Here is a 21783-nt window from a genome sequence, read left to right on the forward strand (position 1 = left end):
CCCAAATTTAGAGGACGAGGACGTCCTCTACTCCCTCCAGCAACGTCTCTAAACGGTTCTCTAATTTTAGAGAACGTTGCTGGATCCTCTATTTGTAGAGTTTCTCTAAACGGTTCTCTATTTATTTGAATATTTTAAACAACCGGTTTAATAAAACTAAAATATGTAAAATACATTTGAGAGTATGACAAATACGTATGTATAAAAATTAAAAAATTAAAAATGTCTTTAATATATGTATTTACATATAGAGGACGTGATTTAGAGTATGTTGTTGGAGAGAAAGTAGATATAGAAGATGGAATCTTTTAGAGAAAACTGTAAATGACAGATACAGAGGAGATAGTCTAACAAAACAGAGTAGAGTGCCGCCGGAGGGTGCAAATTGCAATTCAAGTAGCTCGAGTCGTAGAGTAGTACTAGTACGAAACAAAGGGGCAAGGCCACTAGGGTCTACAGCAGTAGTACTGCATATCGTCATGGCTGTCGCTTACGTTTGGAGCAAAGCTCTGAAATTTGTGTTCAACTTGCAGCAGGCAACAATGGTGGCTCGGCAACGCCAGGCGCCTCGACGTTGTTTCAGTACTTTGCTTTCCGCTGCTCGATCTAAGCTCCAAGAAGCTACTAGATTGCTAGAATGGTAGAATTGACAAAACTGTGGACCAGAGCACACTGCGCCTGCGCAATGCTAGCCCGTTTCGCCGCGGCAGATCGCGCTAGCCCAACGCGCGGCGCCGGTGTAAACGTATCCTCGGAAGGCACCTGCTCCAACACGTTGCAGCTCTTGCTCCTGCCTCTCCATGTGACCGGTCGGCGTCGTCGTCCCCGATCCGGCGGTACCGGTCCGGTACCCATTGCCTTCAGCTTTTACCAGTACGAGTACTCTTCAGCGGCATTCGCATGTGAGCACCGCTGCGATGCTGCGCCTCGCACATGGCAACCACAGGGGCACAGGGCCCTCTCTGATTTCAAGGGCCTCTACAAAGTACTACACGTTATAGACTCTTTATACTATCGTTTTTTTAAAATTTATCGCGTGATTGAGAAGATAATAGTATTAATCTTTGCTACTATATAAGACAGTAGTGTAGACGTCCACAATACATATGGTGCACGATTCTGCCAGGAGTCGAGGGGACGCCAGGGCCCACCCGTCACAAGGTGAACTCGAGGCCGCTCCGCCACCTCACCACATTTCCCAAGCGTGCAGGGGACACCGCCCGTCATTCGCGCGCTGAGGATCTCCTACCCCGCCATCAACACCCTCCTCCATCAACGGAAGATGGTCGAGGATCCGCCCCACCCTCCTCCCCACGCCGTCGTCGATGGAAGGTGCGATCTCCTACCCCTCTGCTCCACCATCAATGCCCTCCTCCATCCCCTTCCATTGTTGCCGCTCCGCCACCACACCACGTTTCCCAAACGCGCAGATTCGAGAATCCGCCATCAACGCCGCGCCCACCCTCCTCCCCCTCTGCTCCACGATGACAGGGATATGAGGCCGCCATCAACGCCCTCCTCCCCACGCCGTCGATGGCGCGCGCAGATCCAGTCTCCTTCAGGCAACACCGCGCCATCAGCGGAATCTCCTTCCGCCATCAGCAGAAGGTGCCGAGGATCTTGGGCAAGCAGGAGAGGGGGAGAGGAGGCCAAGGACACAATCCGGCCCCTTCTGCCGGCCGCACCTCGACGGCTTCACCGTGCCCCCGCCAAATCGCGACCATGGCAAAGGAGCAGGCTGGCTAGCCCTCGGTCCGCCTCAGCCCACCGCCAGGAGAGATAAGGTAAGCCACCCACAACCGCCGCCGCCGCTGCCCTACTCCCGCCCCATCTCTCCCCCGTCCGGCCGTCGTGCTCTTAGCATTCAGAATCGGATGCTCTTCTTTGTTGGGTAGCCAGCTCGGTCGGTATGGTGAAGAGCCCGGATCTGCTCTGTCATGAGGTCTTTCGGCGGGTGTTGTCTCCCTCCTCTGCTTTCCCATAGCTGTTGTTGTAGTGGGGGTCGTGATGGGGCCGACGGCTTGGATCGGGAGGGGCTCTCCTAGATCTGCGCAGAGGAGGGACAACAATGCGTGCCTCTTCTTCGATTTGATTCGTTCCCAGTGTTCTTATGCGACCATTTTCTCTTAAATCGCCATTTCACCTACCCAGTGACCACACTAGGCTATATGGTCTGTGGATAACTGCTGCTCTAAGCTGTAGTGCTGTACTTTGTGGGTTGCTATCTCGTATTGTATGTTTCTTTACCAGAAGTTATCGCGATGTGATGTATCGACCAGCCACACGGACGACTGTGGCAATCTTGACATCTTGTCATGCTTGTTCATAGTGATTACACGAACGCTTTAATCTGTACAGGTGGTTTGTCTCGGTGCTACCTTTCCTTACTAATTTTATGTTTGCTTCCTTCCACCCTCACAGATACGCATAGCGAAGCTGGAAGCCCTGCTGTACAACAAAGGTAATTTCATAAGTTTTCACCATTCCAAGCACGCCCTTGTTCATGAGAGGCCAGGGCAGTGGCTAATTTATTCTTTTACATGATTAATTTGCTAGATGGTCCGAGCAGTGGATCCGAGGCAACTTCCTCTGCCGTGAAGGATCTCCAGTCGAAGCTAGATGTGGTTACTGCAGAATGCTTGACTGAAAAGGAGAAGGTAATCGATCACTTGGCTTTTGAAACCGTCACAGCCATACAACCGTGGGTACCTGCCTCGTATATACATAACCACAACTCGGCTCATGAACCTTGCAGAACAAGAAGCTGACCATGGAGAACGAGAAGCTCCAGTACCGCATGACCCATCTGATCCGTGCGATAAAAGAGGCGTAATCGAGATAGGAGCAGCCCGGCGAGGCCGATTCAAAGCCTGATGTCGAAGTGTTCCCCACCCGCCTTGCTGATCCTTCACGTTGTTCCTGCATCAACCTCAAGCTATCATTGTGATCTTGAGTTAGAGCTTGGTCACAAGTCAAGACTGTATTATCAAACTGTCGATTGAAAATGATGATGTGTGCACAACTTTCTGTCTTCACCTGACCCCATCTCGAAGGGCACATTGGAACACAAAATGTTATCTGAAATGGCAGTTCATATTTTGAAACATTTTGCCCCACTTCATTTATGCATAGGGGCATGTTGGTGATCTACTCAGCTGATAATGGAGCCGGCTGGTTGAACGCTTGGAGCAAAGGAAAGAAAAAAGAAAGCGGGAGACAATTTTTTACTGGGGGAAGCACGCAGCTCTCATGATTTCGTTCATCATGGCTTGTTGATGCTAAGAGAGCACCGTGCAAATCTTGGCACTTCACTTGTGTCTCACATTGCCTCCTTCTGTTGATAATCACAGATGCAAATTCCACTAGAAAATAGTTATCCTCTTGGATCATCTTAGTCAGTTATTCGGCAATCAAACAGGTGCATATATATGGCAGTGGGTTTGAACAAGTCTATCCTATGTCTTATGAACTCAAACATACTTGCATCAAATGTTATCTTTTGAAGTACAAGATACAGGTATAGAACCAGTTGTATCAGGTTGGCATGGTAAGCACTATTTATGCCTTTTCATCTATCCCACTTCCTATGTTGTGCTTCTTGTTCTTTAAGCTTCAGGGGTGGACAATATGCTTTACAAGAACTATATCTTTATGCTCTAAAACACATTTGCATTGACGACTTTATGATTGTGTCGAAGTTATTACCAGAAGTTGTCTATTGCATGCTATGCCATATAAATCTTTACATAATAGAAAGTTACAAAATATCTAAGTTAAACTTCAGTTTAGTATGTAGCAGTTGTTCCTTTAATATAGTTCTTTGCAGAATGTAACCTGGGAAAAACATCTATGCTATTATGCTATTAATTTTTGGATGATTATTTTGAAGACACTTCTTAGCATCATCCTTGGTTCATAATACAGAAAATGCATCTTATATATTTTTTTCTTGCTCCCTTCCCTTGTCTTCTTTCAGGGAATATACCATGTTTAAAGATTTTCCACCTATATTTTTCATACACTTGTGTAATTCTCTCATGTTTCGTATATCATGTACAGGTCAAGATTATAAATTGTCTTGTGGAAAACATTATTGTTGACATCTTATTTAATCAAGTCGTTGGATTATGCACACTATGTTTTCTTGAGGAGGTGTATTCTTACTTTCCAAAACCATCTTAATTTGTATATGCAATAATACAGAGCACATGCTCAAAACTTTTACCATTTATGATTCAAGTGTTTAAATATGATTGATTTTCTGCCTATATTTGTTTAATGATTGCATTTTAATAGATTGACAACTTGATCAGCCAAGACCATTTATTCTAGAGGAGTATCATATTGATAAAGGCAGGGTGTTTCTATGAGAGTCGTATTCTTGGAGCTCACCATGGTCTTATATCTACTTACGATTGGAGATGCTTGTTCTATACATATTCCATATATTTAACAACTATTTCATCGGACGTCTTGGAAGTGACAGACATCACTCGATGTTGGCCTCTTGGAGATGCTTGTTCTATGCACAATATGGCAAGCTGTGGAGTTCAGGTAGTGCTCCGACAGATCTAGCAGGCAACCATAGGAAGTTAGTAGATATAAGATGACTGATTTTTCATGTGTGAAGGGCTACATCCTGTTTTGTTCAGATTTCCTTTGTGTCGCTTAGGAATAGTTTGTTTGCTAGATTGCCATTGGTGGGGAAAATGTAACAGGAATAAGCCCGAACACTGGGTATAATACTCCAGATCACCATTGCTTGTTTTTGTCATTGATAAATCAGTACAACTTGATGCCACTAAGGCAGGGTATTCAACTATTCATCAGTTTCTCAGTTATGCAAAATAATTCTCAGCTATGTAAAATTATTATTGTCTTCTCTGACTTTCGTATGTCATGTGTACTTGGAATCTTAGGTGGACTTGTATAGCCGGTCATTGAAAGCTAAAATCTGTTAGATGGCACAACACTTGGATTAATTCATATTCTTAGTGATGCAATTTGTCCGATTTTGTTGTTCAATGAAGTTGCACAACTTATGGTGCTGGTTGTTTCATTGCTACGGTTAGCTACTGATGGTAATTTATCTGATATTTTATCAAATGACAGACTTAGGCACCAATGCCTAGCTGTTCACAGTTTGAATCAGCTCACTCTTTTACTTTCCTCTTGGTACTTTGTTTTCTTGATGACCAAGATGTTCACAGTTTGAATCGGTTCACCCTTTTGCTTTTCTCTTGGTACTTTGTTTTCCTGATGACCAAGGTTGTATGCCCAAATTTCCTTTGTGTGGCTAATCTTACAATAACTGCTTAACCAAAAAATGGAGAAGTGCTATCAAAGTTGTATGCACGAGGTTCCGTCGCAGCGTACGAGTACTTAACTATGATATGATATGTTTCCATTGCAACGCACGGGCACTCACCTAGTTATATATTAACTTTAGAAAACATAGCACAAACTGAAGCGCCCCGTAATATACCTTTTTTCCCGGCTGAGCCGATTCTAGATACAAGTTTATTAGGCTGCCTCCAGCGGCAGTCGCGCGGTGCCTCCTCCCCTTTTGCATACGTTGGGGGCCTCTATACACGCAAGGGCGGCCTCCAAATGGCCTCCTACGTGCTACAGCGCAAGTGGAGGCAACTATCGTCCTCCATATCATGGGAAGCACCGTAACGTCTTCTTATACAGTGCTCATCTATTTAATAATTGAAAAAATAAAAAAATAAATATAATTAGATAATAATATTTTATAGTTGTAGTATCATATAAGGAGAGAATATAGGGGAATTGCTGCGGTAGATGAAAAATAGATGATAAAATGTAGACGGTATGACAAAAAAATAATATAAAAAGAAAAATTTAAAGATAATCACTACGGATATATACATGCAAAATCCGCCCCCACTCCCCCGCGGCTAGAGCCCCACTGGTCTAGGCCCAGAGCCAGGCCTGCTGCCTACCGAGCTTAGAACGCTGTGGTGCTTGTAGCCTCGCAGGCTAGCTAGAGATGTAATACATCTTACCACTCGTTTTATTTATATTTTTAAGTTGTTTAAATATATATCGACATCTTAATATCTAAATTTAACTATATAAATATATACAGATCAAATATAGATCAGATACTTAATATCTAAACTCGATACAGATCGAACCTCAACTCTCTTAAACGGATTAAATTCGAATATATATAGATAATATTAGTACCATCCCTACATCTAGTTGTGGCCATATATGTGGCATGTTTGTTTCGGTTTTTTTCTAATCAGTTTTTTTCTAACAAACTTTCTCTGAGAATCTATCTGTGTGGAGAAACTGAGTATCGTCGGGATTACGTGCAAAATAAGATGAAGAGGTCTATATGGTTTAGGTTCTAGAAAGTGACAGATTCCTACTATCACGACGACTCGACTGATTTTATGTCCAATTTAATTTTAAACGGTTTTTATCAAAACAATTCTTATAAAAATAGACTAAAAAGCTAGACATTTGGCAGTCCGCAACAACTTCAACATATCTTATTTGACGGATCAAGCTTTATTACAAATACAAAGTAACCGTAACACATTCTTTTGGTGTAATCTGCGAATGATGCGGCATGGTAGCTTATTTTATTACTAGCCAGTTGCTCATACTTTGCTACGGTTTATATATATTATATATGTCGGTGGGAAGAATTCCACCGGCCGGGTGGCGGAACGCACCCGCCCTAAATCCTAAGATGAGGAGGGGCCTAAGCGGTTTGCCTGTCTCTTGGAAGGTGGAAGAACACACAAGTACACGAGGGTTTAGAGTGATTCAGGCCGCCGGAGCGTAATACCCTACCTCCACTGTGTGTATGTTGTATTGAGAGCTTGAGAGTCTGACAGCTTGTGTGAACTTGTCCTTTGTAATGTTGTGTGCTTTCCCTTTTATAGTTTAAGGGAGGCACATACAAGGATGCTGAGCCCCGACATGTAGGCCCAGGAACATAAAAGAATATATTATGTGAGTAACTAATGCTAGTAATGCCTGAGCAATCACCGGGAGTCTTGATGACTGCAGTCCATGCAGCATTGATAGCCGAAACGTACGAGTAATGGTGAATAACTGCACGGCCCGCGTATCGTGGACTGTGCATCCCACCTGTCAGTGGAATGGACAGGCGCACACGTTATCTGTAATAAAGGCGCGCGTAGCCCAGAGGCGTCACGCCGGGTTCCACTCGTTGGCTTATGTCGCGTGCAGTATGCCACGTGGCAGCATCGGGGTTCCGCCTGAGCGGGGAGCAGGAGTGTAAGCGGATAGGTCTGGAGCACACCAGAGCAGGTCTGGACACGTGTCAGCTCCGGACCCCCGCCTAGGCCTTAAGTAAGGTCTTGGGACCCCACTGTGGGCGGTCCGGACCCCATTCGGAGGGGTCCGGATCCCATTCTAGGGGTCCGGTCCGTACACGTGGGGGTCCTGGACCATCTTGGAGGTCCGGACTGTATATCCAGGGGTCCGACACTTTCCCATGGGGGTCCGGACTCACTTTCGATGCCCTGGAGTATATCACTTTCTCTGGCCACGTGGCGGCCCTGGAGCCTCCCACGTGGTGGGGTTAGGTGCTGTTGCTGGCCTAGAGTAGTCGTCTGAGGCTGGGGCGAGTCATGGTCTGGTCCCGCGTAGAGCTCCTTTACCACGCGACTAAAGATAGCCGCGTGGGTACTGGGTCTTCACACAGTAGTAAGGGGTACCCTACTTTTAGGGTACCGACAGTGGCCTCCAGGCCCACCTCAGGGGAGGATGCGAGCCTGCAGGTGCAGCCAAAGCTTGTACTTTGCCTCAACATGGCCTGACTGGTGATTGGCGAGCCGTTTCCGTGCATCTACTGACGTACTCACTGTCAATCCGCCTTCGGTCACGCCAACTGCCATATCTGTCCCCGCGGCTGACTGACCCGTGGCCCCCACTCCTGGTGGTTTCGTTGGGCCACACGCGGAGCGCCTCGATACCGCTACATTGGTTTTAAAAAATTACCTTATTTGTCTTCTGTCGCGGCCCCGAGGAGGCGCACTACCGGCGTGTGCGGCAGTTCGCTCTTTCTGCACCCGGGAACCGGCACTCAAGGAGTATGACCCGTGGGCCTGGGCCCCCGTGTCATAGACTGGGCTATTGTCTTTTGCGGCGGAAATGAAGAGGCGTGCTACCGTGTGCGGTGGTTCGCTCTTCAAGCGCGTGCGGCGGTTCGTTCCTTCTTCACTCGAAATCCGACTCGCAAAGTGTATGACTTGTGGTCCCAGGCCCCTGTGTCATAGACTGGGCTGCCTGGATCTAGGTGCCCGTCGCGCGTGATCTCTTGCGGTGATTGAGGGGTGCGTGGAAGGGTTTCCTTGAGCGAGAACTCTGGTTTCCTTGAAAAAGGGTTCGCCCCCGCGTGTAGTAGTTACCCTTTCACATTCTATTCAAATCGATTGCGCCCTTTCGCCTTTGTGCTCCTTCGTTCCACGCCCGCACCACCAGATGTGCCCTTTTGCCTTCGCGCTCCTCAGTTCCACACCCGCGCCACCGTGCACGCTATGGCTTCACTTGGCCACCCCGACCGCTTCCAGTCTGAGGCGACGCTCAACCTGGTGCGCGGCCTGCTTGGGTGGAGCGCGCCAGCGTACGCCGCAAGGATCCGTGCCAGCGCCGCTCCCCTCGGTGATCTCGCCTTCGGGGAGTTTGTTCTGTTCGTCTCCTACGTCTCCTGCGGGTTGGCTCTGCCGATCTTGCCTTTCTTCCTGCTGCTGTTGGAGGAGTTTGGGCTCCAGCTTCAGCACCTTACGGCCCTGTTTGTTTCAGCTTCTGGTAGCTTCTGGCCACCAAAAGCTGCTGCGGACTGCCAAACGCTCAGCTTTTCAGCCAGCTTCTATAAAATTCGTTTGGGCAAAAACCATCCAAAATCAACGTAAACACATAATCGGTTGAATCGTTGTAATAGTAGGAATCCGCCACTTTCTAGATCCTGAGCCCTATGAACAACTTTATCTTCCTCCACACGTAATCGTAATGATACTTAGATTCTTCCCACAGCCAGATTCTCCCCACAGCTAGATTTTCAGAAAAGCTGGTCAGAAAAAAGCTGAACCAAACAGGCCCTACGTCCCACTCCATCCTCCAAGCGACCATCTTTGTCCACCTCTGCGAGATGTTCGTTGGGGTGGCCCCCTGCACTTCCCTCTTTCGCCATTTCTTCGTGCTGGTCAAGTCTGGGAAGGCTAGGGACCATCTTGGTGCCTACTACTTTCAGACGAGGCCGGCTTCGGCCGTAGCCTACATCTCCACCTTTGGCGGCGCGAGGTGGGAAAACTAGCACGCCGACTGGGCGATCGCCAGCGCCGAAGCCAATGACCGCCTCGTCCTGCCGAGCAACGGGCCATCCCTCGACCGCAAGCACTGGAGAACCAAGCCATCGCTATCGCCAGAGCTCCTGCCCGTACTGGATAGGATCAAGACCTTGGCAACCGGTGGTCTGACCTCCATGCATGGGGTCGGCGACTTCCTGAAGCGCCGGGTCATGCCGCTGCAGAGGAGGCTGCGCCTGTGCTGTTGGTTCACTGGCCCGAATGATATCGGCAGGATCCAGCGTGGCCCGGGCACAGATCTGTCCTGGGAGGAGCTGGAACTCCTGGTGAAGGGGATTAGGGGTGAGTTCTTTATCCCTGAATCCTTGATACTCCCCCAGGACATCCCGACGCTCTATGATGATCCAGGACTACGAACGGCGGTGCTGGCCACGCTACCGACCCTTGATGAGAGCGGCGTGGCGGTTCGCCAGACCGGCGGTCGGGACCCCTCCACGGGATCCAGATCCCTAGTGTACCGGCTGGGGGTCCTCAACCTGCCAGTGGGGCTCCTAGTGCCGGTCCCACCGTGGCCCCCAGCTCCATGGACAGGGGCAAGGGACCTGCAAGCAGCTCCTCCACCCTAGGTGGTACCGGGGGGTCGGAGGAAGAGAGGCGACGCCGGCTGCGTCGAGCTGACGGGTCGCTTGTTTCGGACCCCCTAGAAGTGTCAGAGGACTGCTGGTGGGGCCGAGGAGGCCGGCTCCCAGGCCCAGGGCGCGCAGAGGCACGTTATTCCTCCGCCACCACCACCATCGGTCCCGCCGCCACCACCACCACATGGGGGTGATCTCCCCTAGGGGCACCAGCAGCAGCAACAACAACAGCAGCAACAGCAAGAGCGGCGGTCGTCCTGCTTCCAGGGTCGCTGGAAAGTCCAGGGCCCTAAGTGAGTGTAGCCCCTTTTTCCATTAGTCTATTTATCATGCCGACAGGTCTTAACCCATCCTTTGCTTGTCAGGGCTTCCTCCCCCTTTGCTCCCAAGGTCGCGCCTCCTCCGCTAGATACCGTGTCCGCTGGCGGGTCTAGCTCTCAGCAGCAGGCATTTGCTGGGAGTGGTGCCGGCGATCCACCCCCGGCTGCTACCGCCGAGACAGCGCCACCGGGCTCCCATGCTCCAGCTGGGGGTCCAACAGTAGCGGCGCCAACGTCAAGCGACGTTGTAGCGACGGAGGAGGTCTTAACTGCGTCGATGGCTACCGCAGCCTCAACGATGGCGATGTCGTCGAGTACACCATCGGCAGCGGCAGAAGAGGTCCCAACGCCAACCCCGCCATCGAGGGTGACGCGGGGGGGGGGGCATCCAGCTCCATCCCGCCGCTCACTCTGGAGGAGACAGAGGTGGTTTTTGGGCGACGGCTCCGGTCTGGAGCCGAGCCAGAAGCAGCGCCAGTTTCCCTCCCCCGGGTGCTGTCTCGTGCCCATCAGGCTCTTCATGAGACTGAGGCGGTGATCCTACGGGAGTGGGAGGCGCTTGAGGCCGAGCACCAGCGCCTCAGCGACTGGCGCACCCAGCTAGAGGAGCGCACCAAGGCGACGTCCCACCAGTTTGCTTCCAAGAGGTCCAAGCTCGAGCAGGACCGCAAGGATTACAAAAGGGATCTCTAGAAGGTGTACGCCCGAGAGCTGGAGGCGTCCTAGAGGGAGAAGAAGTTGGCCAGGAGGGAGGAGGCCGTGTCTCAGCGTGAGGCCCTCGCAACAGAGCTCCGGGCCAAGCTGAGTGCCCTGGACAAGATCCTGGAAGAGCAGCAGATCCAGCAGACCAAGGCTGTGGAGAGGCTGCAAAAGTTGCAGCAAGAGCTCGAGGGCAAGGCCAGCGATGCCGCCCTCGCCGAGGAGAAAATCAAGGCAAAGGAGCAGTCCCTGAGTAGGCGGGAGACAGACCTCGCCAGGCGGGAGACGGCTCTCTCTAGGCGGGAGACGGATCTCACCTTCCAGGAAGAAATGCTGACCCGGCAAGGCGAGATGCTGGCCGAGCACGAGCCCGAGGCGGAGAAGAAGGAAAAGGAGCTGGAGCAGCGGATCCGGCAGTTCCAGGCGGCGCAGGTGGCACCGGGCCCCTAGGCGGTGGAGGCCACCAGGAAGGCTCTTGAAGACCTTCAGGCGGAGCATCGCGCCGGGGTCCAGCACATCGCTGCATGGGCCGGCGAGGCGAGCACGACACTGGTGCCGCTAGGGATGAGTCCCATCCCGGTGTCGGAGATGCCGGTGTCTATCTCCGATGCGCTCCCAGTGCTGGACTCCGCCACCGACCGTCTCCGACGCCTGTACCAGATTCTTGGTGCCCGCCTGGAGGCCGAGGGCGGCAGGCTCTGCCGGGTGGTAATCGAGTATATCTTGACGTGCTTCCGGAGCCATGACCCAGCCATATCCTTGGAGCCGGTGATCGCTGATCCGGTGGCCGACACTGAAGACGCCGCCCGGGAGGGCGTACAAGACACCGTGGAGCTGGTGGCCGAGCGCTTCCAGCGGGATCCTGCTAATGACGAGTAATCTAATCTGAAGAGACAAAACAAGGGTTCCGTTGGAGAGCGGCTTGTAATAATTTTTGGGTTTGTAAGATACTTCTGAGCCAGCCTTGAGATGAAGTGGCTAAGGGCAGCTAGGAACCCCGCAAGCTTCTAGACGTCCTTGATGCGTGCCTGAGGCCTCATTGCCTCAATTGCCTTGATCTTCTCTAGGTTTGCTTCAATGCCCCGGTGTGAAACCAGGAACCCCAGCAACTTCCCTGCAGAGACACCAAAGACGCACTTGTCCGGGTTTAGCTTTGTGCGAGTTGCACGTAGCCTGTCGAAGACCAGGGTCAAGTCTTCCACTAAGGTCGACCCTCTCTTAGTCTTGACCACAATGTCATCAACGTACACCTCCACCCTGTCCCTAATCAGGTCCCCAAAAGTCTTACTCATCGCCCGTACAAATGTTGGCAAGGCGTTTTTCAGACCGTAAGGCATTACAACATAACAGTAAAGCCCATCCACTGTTACAAAAGCAGTATGTTTCCTATCCTGTCTAGACATCTGGATCTGGTGGAAACCAGAGTAAGCATCTAGAAAAGACAGGAGGTCGCACCGGAGGTGGAATCCACGATTTGATCTATTCGTGGAAGTGGATATGGGTCCTTGGGACAGGCCTTATTGAGGCTGGTGTAGTCGATGGACATCCGAAGCTTTCCGTTTGCCTTGGGGACGATGACTGGATTGGCCAGCCACACTGGGTGATGGACCTCTTCGATGAAGCCAGCGTCCAGCGGTTTCCGGACCTCCTTACGGATGAAGTCCTGCCGCTCAACGGACTATCTCCGAGGCTTCTAACTCACTGGCCTGGCATTAGGGTTGATCTTCAGATGGTGCTCGATCACCTCCTTGGGGATCCCAGGCATCTGCGATGGTTCCCATGCGAACACGTCGGCATTCGCCTGGAGGAAGGCGATGAGCGCGAGTTCCTATTTTTCCTCCAGGTCACCCGCGATGCGAGTGGTCTGGGGGGAATCCGCGCTGAGCTGGATGGTCTTGGTGGGGACGCCGTCTGCCCCCGATGGCTGCACCTTAGGCACCTTGGCAGGCGTCTTGGTACAGGAAGTCGAGGGGTCCCTTCCCCCGTCATCCGGGCGAGCAGCTTCTGCCGCCAGGGCGTGCAACTTCTCAACGGCGGCGAGCGTAGTAGGGCGGTTGCCTCGCATGGTAAGGACCCCAACAGGGGACGACATCTTGAGGACCAAATACCCATAATGGGCAATGGCCATGAACCGGTACAGGGCCGGCCTGCTAATGATGGCATTAAAAGGGAGGTTAACCTTTGCAACGTCGAACTGGACGTTCTCTGTGCGGAAGTTTTCCTCGTTCCCGAATGTAACTGGGAGTGCGATGCTCCCAAGGGGATACACTGGTTGTGGGCCCACTCTGGAGAATGGACGAGAGGGTCCCAGTCGGGACCCTTGGATCTACAGCTACTTGAATGCAACATGGCTGATGACGTTGAGCCCAGCCCCACCGTCAATCAGAACATGGTGCAACCGCATGTTGGTGATGACAGGGGCGGTGATGAGCGGTAGTATACGAGCCCCTGCCATGTTTTCAGGGCAGTCGGATGCCCCGAAGGAGATAGTGGTGCTCCTCCACCGCTGATGGGGAGCTGCCTTCGGGACCCCTGGGCTCGCCGAAAGGACCTCACGACGTAGGGACTTCACGTTCCTACGCGAGTAAAGCTCCCAGCTTCCGCCGTACATAACGTACAACTTCTTGCGGCGGTCGTCGTCATCACCAGAGTCGGAGTCTCCAGTGACGATGTCCTTGAGGACCTGCTCGGGGGTCTGATACCCGAGATCCCGTTCACCCGCGGCCAGGTCACCTTCGTCGACCTTCTCCTTGCCAGGCCGACGACGAGGTGGCGAGCCATCTCTGGAGGCCTGCTCGTGCCGCTCACTGATGCGCTTCGCGGGCTTCTGGATCTCCTAGCACTCCGAGGCGCTATGGTGAGCGTTGGGGTGGACAGGGCATGACCCACTGTCACCTCCCTGTTGCCGGGGACGCTTGTTGCGCTCGTCTCGGCCCCCAGCCATAGCTACGACGACTGGAGCTCCAGATTGCGGCCTATCATGGCTGCAGTTCTTCTTCTTCTTCTTCTTGCCACCAGCCTGGGTGGTGGCACCTAAGCCACCCGTCCGAGTAACTCCGGTTTGCGGCACCGAGTGCCATGCACGGCCCTCAGCTACTCTGGCACACTTATCGGCTAGAGTGAAGAGCGTGGTGACGGTCTCCACGTCATGCGTCGCCAGCTTCTCCAACATCTTCTTATCACGGACCCCCTGTCGGAAAGCAGTGATAATAGAAGTATCGGAGATGCAAGGTATGGTCCCCCGTACCTTGGAGAAACGGGAGATGAAAGCCCGAAGAGTCTCTCCGGGTTTTTGCCTCACTACATGGAGATGAGCTTCCACGCCATGCTGCTGGTAAGCACTGGCGAAGTTCGCTGTGAACCGCACACAGAGCTCTTCCTAGGAGTACACCGACCCTGGGGTAAGGTTCATGAGCTAGGTCCAGGCCGGCCCGGTCAAGGCTACATGGAAGTAGCTCGCCATCACGACAGTGTTTCCACCAGCTGCCGTAATAGCGGTGACGTAGACCTACAGGAATTCCGACGGGTTTGATGTCCCGTCGTACTTCTCTGGCAGGTGTGGCCGGAACTTGGGTGGCAAAGTTGTCGCGAGGAGATGATCCGCAAGTGCGACGTAGCCAACACCGACCAATGGGACACCCTTCTGGATTTGGGCTTCCCTTGGAGTTTGTGGCGAAACTAGACCGAAGTCCTGGTCGAGGTTGTGACCCTCGAAGTTTTGCCGGCGCTCACGCGCCCTCTCCAGAGAGATCCGAGCATCCTCACCCGCACGCCGGCGGTTGAGCTCTGCTCGTAAGTTGTTATCCCTCTCCAGAGAGATTCGGGCATCCTCACCCGCACGCCTACGGTTGAGCTTTGCCCGCAGGTCATTAGTCCGCGCACCCCTCACTGAGGGTGAGTGCACAGATGTCGACGCCTCGCGCTGACGCTGGAATGACCGAGGCCTGGGCCTGGCCGAGCCAGAATGCGCCATGCCGAGGAGACGGTCGACATCCTCACGCCACTGCTTCATGGCCCCCGGCGAGGCCATGGAACTTGGGGGATTGCACAGCAATTCCCTGGCTGCAGACAAGGCCCCAGGCGCAGCCCTTGACGCTCTGGATGTCTGCACATGCGTGTGCTGCTGCGCAGCGTGCATAGCAGCAGCACCGGTGGCAGGGCGGTTGGAGCTTCGTGGCATGGAGGATACTGCCTCTTCCCCCATCGAGAAGTCCTCGAGAATGAAGTCACGGTGCTCGACGATTTGAACCATCGTGTCGAGCAGGAAAACTGACGAAGAACCTAAAGCCAAAGCCCCTACCTAGCGTGCCAAATGTCGGGAGGAAGAATTCCACCGGTTGGGTGGCGGAACGCACCCGCCCTAAATCCTAAGATGAGGAGGGGCCTAAGCGGTTTGCCTGTCTGTTGGAAGGTGAAAGAACACACGAGGACACAAGGGTTTAGAGTGGTTCAGGCCGCCGGAGCGTAATACCCTACCTCCACTGTGTGTATGCTGTATTGAGAGCTTTAGTGTCTGAGAGCTTGTGTGAACTTGTCCTTTGTAACGTTGTGTGCCTTCCCTTTTATAGTTTAAGGGAGGCACATACAAGGATACTAAGCCCCGACATGTGGGCCCAGGAACATAAAAGAATATATTATGTGAGTAACTAATGCTAGTAACGCCTGAGCAATCACCAGGAGTCTTGATGACCGTAGTCCATGCAGCATTGATAGCCGAAACGTACGAGTAATGGTGAATAACTGCATGGCCCGCGTATTGTGGACTGTGCATGCCACATGTCAGTGGAATGGACTGGCACACGCGTTATCCGTAATAAAGGCGCGCGTAGCCCAGAGGCGTCACGCCTGGTTCCGCCCGTTGGCTTATGCCGCGCGCAGTATGCCACGTGGTAGCATCGGGGTTCCGCCTGAGCGGGGAGCAGGAGTGTAAGCGGATAGGTCCGGAGCACACCAGAGCAGGTCTGGACACGTGTCAGCTCCGGACCCCCACCTAGCCTTAAGTAAGGTCTTGGGACCCCACTATGGGCGGTCCAGACCCCATATGGAGGGGTCTTGATCCCATTCTAGGGGTCCGGTCCGTACACGTGGGGGTCCTGGACCATCTTGGAGGTCCGTACTATATATCCAGGGTCCGGCACTTTCCCATGGGGTCCGGACTCACTGTTGACACCCTGGAGTATATCACTTTCTCTGGCCACATGGTGGCCCCGGAGCCGCCCACGTGGTGGGGTCAGGCGCTGTTGCTGGCCCAGAGTAGTTGCCTGAGGCTGGTGCGAGTCATGGTCTGGTCCCGCTTAGAGCTCCTTTACCACGTGGCTAAAGATAGTCGCGTGATTACTGGGTCTTCATACTGTAGTAAAGGGTACCCTAGTTTCAGGGTACCGACAATATAAATACTTATTAAGATATTTATTAAATATAATTATTGTTTATTTTTAAACAGTAAGGTACATATGGTATGGTAGTTAGCCCGAAATGGGGTGTGGGTTCAATATTTATTCAATAATTACACTACTCTATTAAGAATCTAATGGGGGCACTAAGGTATGTGAGGTTTGGTGGTGTTGGTCACTTGTTCTCAAATGCTATAAATCAAGAATAAGGCAACACAATTGTTAATGGTTAAAGACCTTCGTCCTTCGAAGCATTATTTCCTCTCGGATATAATAATCTTCAAATGAAGGTCATGAAGGACACACCTTCATCATTTCAACATATAAACGTGAATGCAAATAAGAAAGTGAAGGAATATGAAAGAATAAATATAATAATTGTTATGTATCAATGATCCATTTATTCTTATATTCCATAAACTTGAATAAACATCAACAATATTCATACTACATTGGTACCTTCGGCTTGCCAAAAGGTGAGAGAATGAGGATGGCGCGAGAGTGATTACAATCCAGCGTGAACAGTACTAGGGTACTGTTCATCTATTTATAGTCACGGGACGCAGCCCAGGTAAACTTACATCCATGCCCTTGAACTCTTGTTTACAAGTAACTAAAATCAATAAGGCGTATCTAGTCCTTTTCCTTCCTTGTTCTGGCTGAGGCCATTGAGCTTCGGCATCTTGCATTGTCGCCTCTATAAAGAGTCTTCGTCTTGAGGAGCTAAATCAAGGCTGAAGGTGGCTTCGGTGATCCTTTGTATCATTTTGCCGGAGGTGTTTTTTCCTTGAGGACCTTCGATGGAGAAGAAGACCCCCAACAGTAGCCCCTTCACGGTGCTAGATCGTTTTTCGTAACGAGCTCGATCCGCGAAAACACGAAGGCTTCGGAGTGCCGAAGGTCCAAAAAACACCTTCCCTAAGCTTGTTGTCGAAAAACGATTAAAATATTCCGCACGTCGAACGGTCCACCGCTCAGCCAGTGTAGGTGGTGTGGCGGTTCGACTTCTTCCCCTGCAACACTATATAAACAAACATGTTGGTGAGGAGTGTTAGGAAAATGGACCCCAGGCCATTTGGCTAATTGAGTTTTGGTGTTTGATGATTAACACAATCTATGGACTAATATGTTTGCTAGTGTTTATAATCATAGTTCACAGGATGCGAAGAGGATTGGACCTAGGCAATGAGGATACAACACTTGAAAAGAAGACATAAAAAGATGCATAGAAGTCCAAGACTCAAGAACAAAAGAAGCCCGAAGGAATCAGCGAAGAAACCCTAGAAGAGGGCTATCAGCCAGTGCCTGGTGGCGCACCGGACAGTGAACAGTACCTGTCCGGTGCGCACCGGACTGTCCGGTGCGACGGTCGTAGACAGGTGCCCTCGGGCTGTAGCACCGGACTGTCAGGTGTGCACCGGACAGACGGTAACAGACGGATCCAATGGTCGACTGCTATAGACGCCAACGGTCAGCTGACGTGGCGTGCACTGGACACTGCATAGTGCCTGTTCGGTGGTGCACCGGACTGTTCGGTGCGCCCGACGACAGAGAGCTGCTGCTTTCTGTCCAACGGTTAGTTTGGGGGTTGGGGGCTATAAATACCTCCCCAACCGACCATTCTCAAGTGTGAGAGCCCAAGCAACATACCAAGGCATATAGTGCATATTTCCAAGAGCTCAAACACCCAAGTGCTTAATAGAATCACTCGATGATTAGCATAAGTGCTTTGCGAAGTGCTTAGGTTAGTTAGACCGCTTTAGCGCTTGCTCTAGGTGAATCCTAGTTAGTTGAGTGAGTTTGGATAAACCACCAACCCCTCGGCTCTTGCGCGAGCCATTATTGTACCGAGTGGGGCTAAAGTCTTGTGAGACCGTGACAACCGCGTTTGTGTCACGTCCGCCACCGTGTACCGGAGGGAACGAGGCCCACGGCGTTTCGGCTGGAAGCTCGATAGTGGAGACGGCGGGGAGCGTCCGAGAGGAGCCGGAAACGGAGCACCACTTGTGCATGGAGAAGGCCCGCGACTCTCTACGGAGTTACTCAACCGAGGTGCTTGGCCCTCGCGTGGGCTTCCCTTTGCGTAGGGGCACCAACGAGGATTAGTCGGGACCTTGCGCGGTTCCAGATACCTCGGTAAAAATACCGGCGTCATCCACGAGAGTTTGCATCTCTACCTTGCCCTTTAAGTTTCCACATTTATATTAAGCATTTAAGTTTCAATCTTGTATTCATACTTATATAGTGTAGATTGAAACTTAGGTATTGCGGTAGAGATAGCAACACTTAGACAAAACCTAGTTCGCACATTCTAGTTTGATTATTTGCATAGGTTTTGCTCTAGGGATTTATTTGTGGCCTAGTTTAGTGAAAGTTTTTCAAGTCCTAATTCACCCCCCTCTTAGGCGTCACCCATTTCTTACAAGTGGTATCAGAGGCTGGTTTGGCCCATTTGAAACGTTTTTAGCTTCATCGCTAAAAGAGCCGACGCTTTTTAGAGGAAGGGATGGATACCCATAGGCCACCACACTTCGACGGCACTAACTTTCCATATTATAGTGCTAGAATGGCATGTTACCTAGAGGCCGTTGATCTAGGTGTTTGGAGAGTCACTCGTGACGGGATGAAACCCCCCAAGAATCCCAACAAACCCACCACGAGTGAGGAAAAAGAAATCCATTTAAATGCTAGAGCGAAAAATTGCTTGTATGAATCTCTTAGCATGGATATTTTTAATCAAGTATTTACCTTGAAAACTGCTAATGAGATTTGGCTAAAATTGCATGAGCTCCATGACGGCACATCCAATGTCCGTGAGCAAAAACATTGCCTAGTCTTAAATGAGAATAATACTTTTGCTATGAAAGATGATGAGCTTGTTAGAGACATGTATTCTCGTTTAAATCTAATTATCAATGAGCTCAATTCTATTGGCATTAATAAGCTAGGTGATGCGGACATTGTGAGGAAGATTATCTCTCTGCTACCACAACAAAGATATGGGAGCATCATCACCATTCTTCACAACATGGAGGACTTGAGTGCCATGACCCCGACCATTGTGATTGGAAAATCGTGGCTTTTGAGATGTCGCGAAAAATGTGTCGGGGAGAAGAGCCAACTTCCTCAAGGCCATATGCTTTTGCATGTGATGAAAGGAAGGGTAAAAAGAAGGCTCCCACTCCAAGTTCCTCAAGTGAAGAAGAGGAGGAAGAAGAAAGGGATGATGATGAAGATAATCAACCATGCACATCATCATCCGAGGACGAAGAAACAATCCGACGCGTCAGAAAGGTAATGGGGATGATCCGCAAGATTAATCTAATGGGTATGCCCCTGCAGGTCGAGGATCTTCTCTTTAACATTGACAGGAAAAAGCAAAGAAAGAGAGGATGCTTCGCATGTGGGGAGAAGGGCCACTTCAGGGACAACTGTCCATTTATGGCCGAACCCAAAAAGGAGAGGAGCAAAGGCAAGGCGCTAACAAGTGTCAAGACTTGGGATGATTCTTCAAGTGAAGATGAACCTCCAAGGACGCGCAGCCACCGGTCCTCATCACGCTCATCACGATCATCACGCAAATGCCTTATGGCAAGAGGTAAAATGAGCATTCCATCCTCTAGTGATGAAAGTAGTAGTGATGATGAAGGTGAGGGAAAGCCCTCCATAGATGAGCTTGCGGAAGCCGTTAAATTTTTCTAGGATGTTTGCACTAAGCAAAAAGCTCAACTTAAAACTTTGAAAAATAAGTTGATTAGCTCCCAAAATGACTATAAAGGTTAGCTAGAAAAATTTGAAACTTTTGCAAACTTAAATAGTGAGTTGTCAACTAAAATTGAGCTATTAGAATCTAGTGCTCCATCCACTGCTACCGATGAAGGCCTTATTAAAAAGAATGAAAAACTTAAGGCTAAGTTAGCTAGCTCCCAAGAAGCTATTGAAAATTTGCTAGAGAAAATGGAAATTCTTAGCATACATAATAATGAGCTAACTACTAAGCTAGAAAACATTGGTAGCACTCCAGAAGTATCTTTGGTTAAAATACATGAAATAATTAAGAAAGATGCTTCTACTTCCTGCTTTGATTTAATTGGTGATTCTAACCCCCGCAACCAAGTTCTTGTTAAGAATATTGTTGTAGAAACATGTTCGAATGAGGTTGCAAAGGAGAATGAGCAATGAAGGCAAGAAGTGGCTCGCCTTGGCAAGGCTTTATATGACAAGAAAGGCAAAGCCAAATAAATCCGACCTCCACAGGATAACACCACTGCGGGAGTGAACAAGCCTATGGAGGGTGAAACTGTGATTTGTAGGTTATGCCACAAGGAAGGCCACAAGTCTTTCCAATGCAAGGCGATGACCGGGGACAAGCAAAAGCAAAAGCTCAAACAAAAGCCATCAAGCAAAATCTCCAACACCTACATCAAAAAGGTGGACAAAAAGGCTACTACACCATATTTGATCAAGAAGAAAAAGAATGGAAAGGTGATAGCAATCAAGGCCAACAAGCAAGCCAACAAAGGAAAGGGGGCCAAACGCATCTGGGTGCCAAAGGAAATAATTTCAACCATGAAAAGCACCAAGAAGGTTTGGACCCCGAAAGGAAAGTGAGTAGACCGAAGGTCTACGGGAAATTTGGAGACTTGGCAAAATTAGGATGTATATCATGGGATACATCATATTGGATCAAGTTTATTGCCAAGTGGGTTAGTAAAAATATTGCACCCAAATTTCCCACCCATGACTAAGGTAACTAGTTTTATTGTATTTCTTATTTTTAGATATGCGTATCTATTTACCTTGCATCTAGTTTACCTTTCATGCCTAGTATTACAATTAATATTTACTTTTGTTTAAATGCATGCATACTAGGTAAATCACATGGTAGGATTGCTTGCTTTCAATTCACACACTTAAGCAAACCTACATGGTTTAAAATGTTTGTTTAAGCACGACACATAGCTTCTTAATCACTCCATAATAAATGATACATCAATTGATATGTTCAATGCTACAAGTGCTAACACTCATATTCTTCAATTTGTCTCATTTAACTTATATGTGCCAAAGTTCGGATTATAGATAATCTGCCCCTTTTTGATATCAAATCAAAATGCATGTCTCCTACAAGTATTCAAAACTTGTATGCACACTTTCAGGGGGAGGTTACTCTATAATCTAAAACTTTGAGACTAATACCTTTTTCAAGTCTATTTCATGTGATAGTCTCATTGTAAGGAAAATGAAGTCCCCGGAGAAAGACAACAATCTTCCACTGCAAATCTACAAGAACTCTTCATTTTACATCATTTACATGTCTTCTCCAACATTTGGTTGGACTATATTTCATATCTTATACTTCCTTGTTGCTATACATGCATAAGTGGTTAAATCATATTCTGTTACCTATGCATAGGGAAGT

General features: G+C 49.8%; 1 long non-coding RNA gene across 1 annotated transcript; it reads left to right on the forward strand.

The window, feature by feature from the left end:
- Nucleotides 1–2540: 2540 nt before the first annotated feature.
- LOC103638238 (uncharacterized) lies at nt 2541–3104 on the forward strand. Its single transcript, XR_558637.3, has 2 exons — nt 2541–2657; nt 2756–3104. It is a non-coding gene; the product is annotated as an uncharacterized lncRNA (long non-coding RNA).
- Nucleotides 3105–21783: the final 18679 nt, after the last annotated feature.

The sequence above is a fragment of the Zea mays genome, chromosome 9, assembly GCF_902167145.1.
Source record: "Zea mays cultivar B73 chromosome 9, Zm-B73-REFERENCE-NAM-5.0, whole genome shotgun sequence".
Lineage (NCBI taxonomy): Eukaryota > Viridiplantae > Streptophyta > Magnoliopsida > Poales > Poaceae > Zea > Zea mays.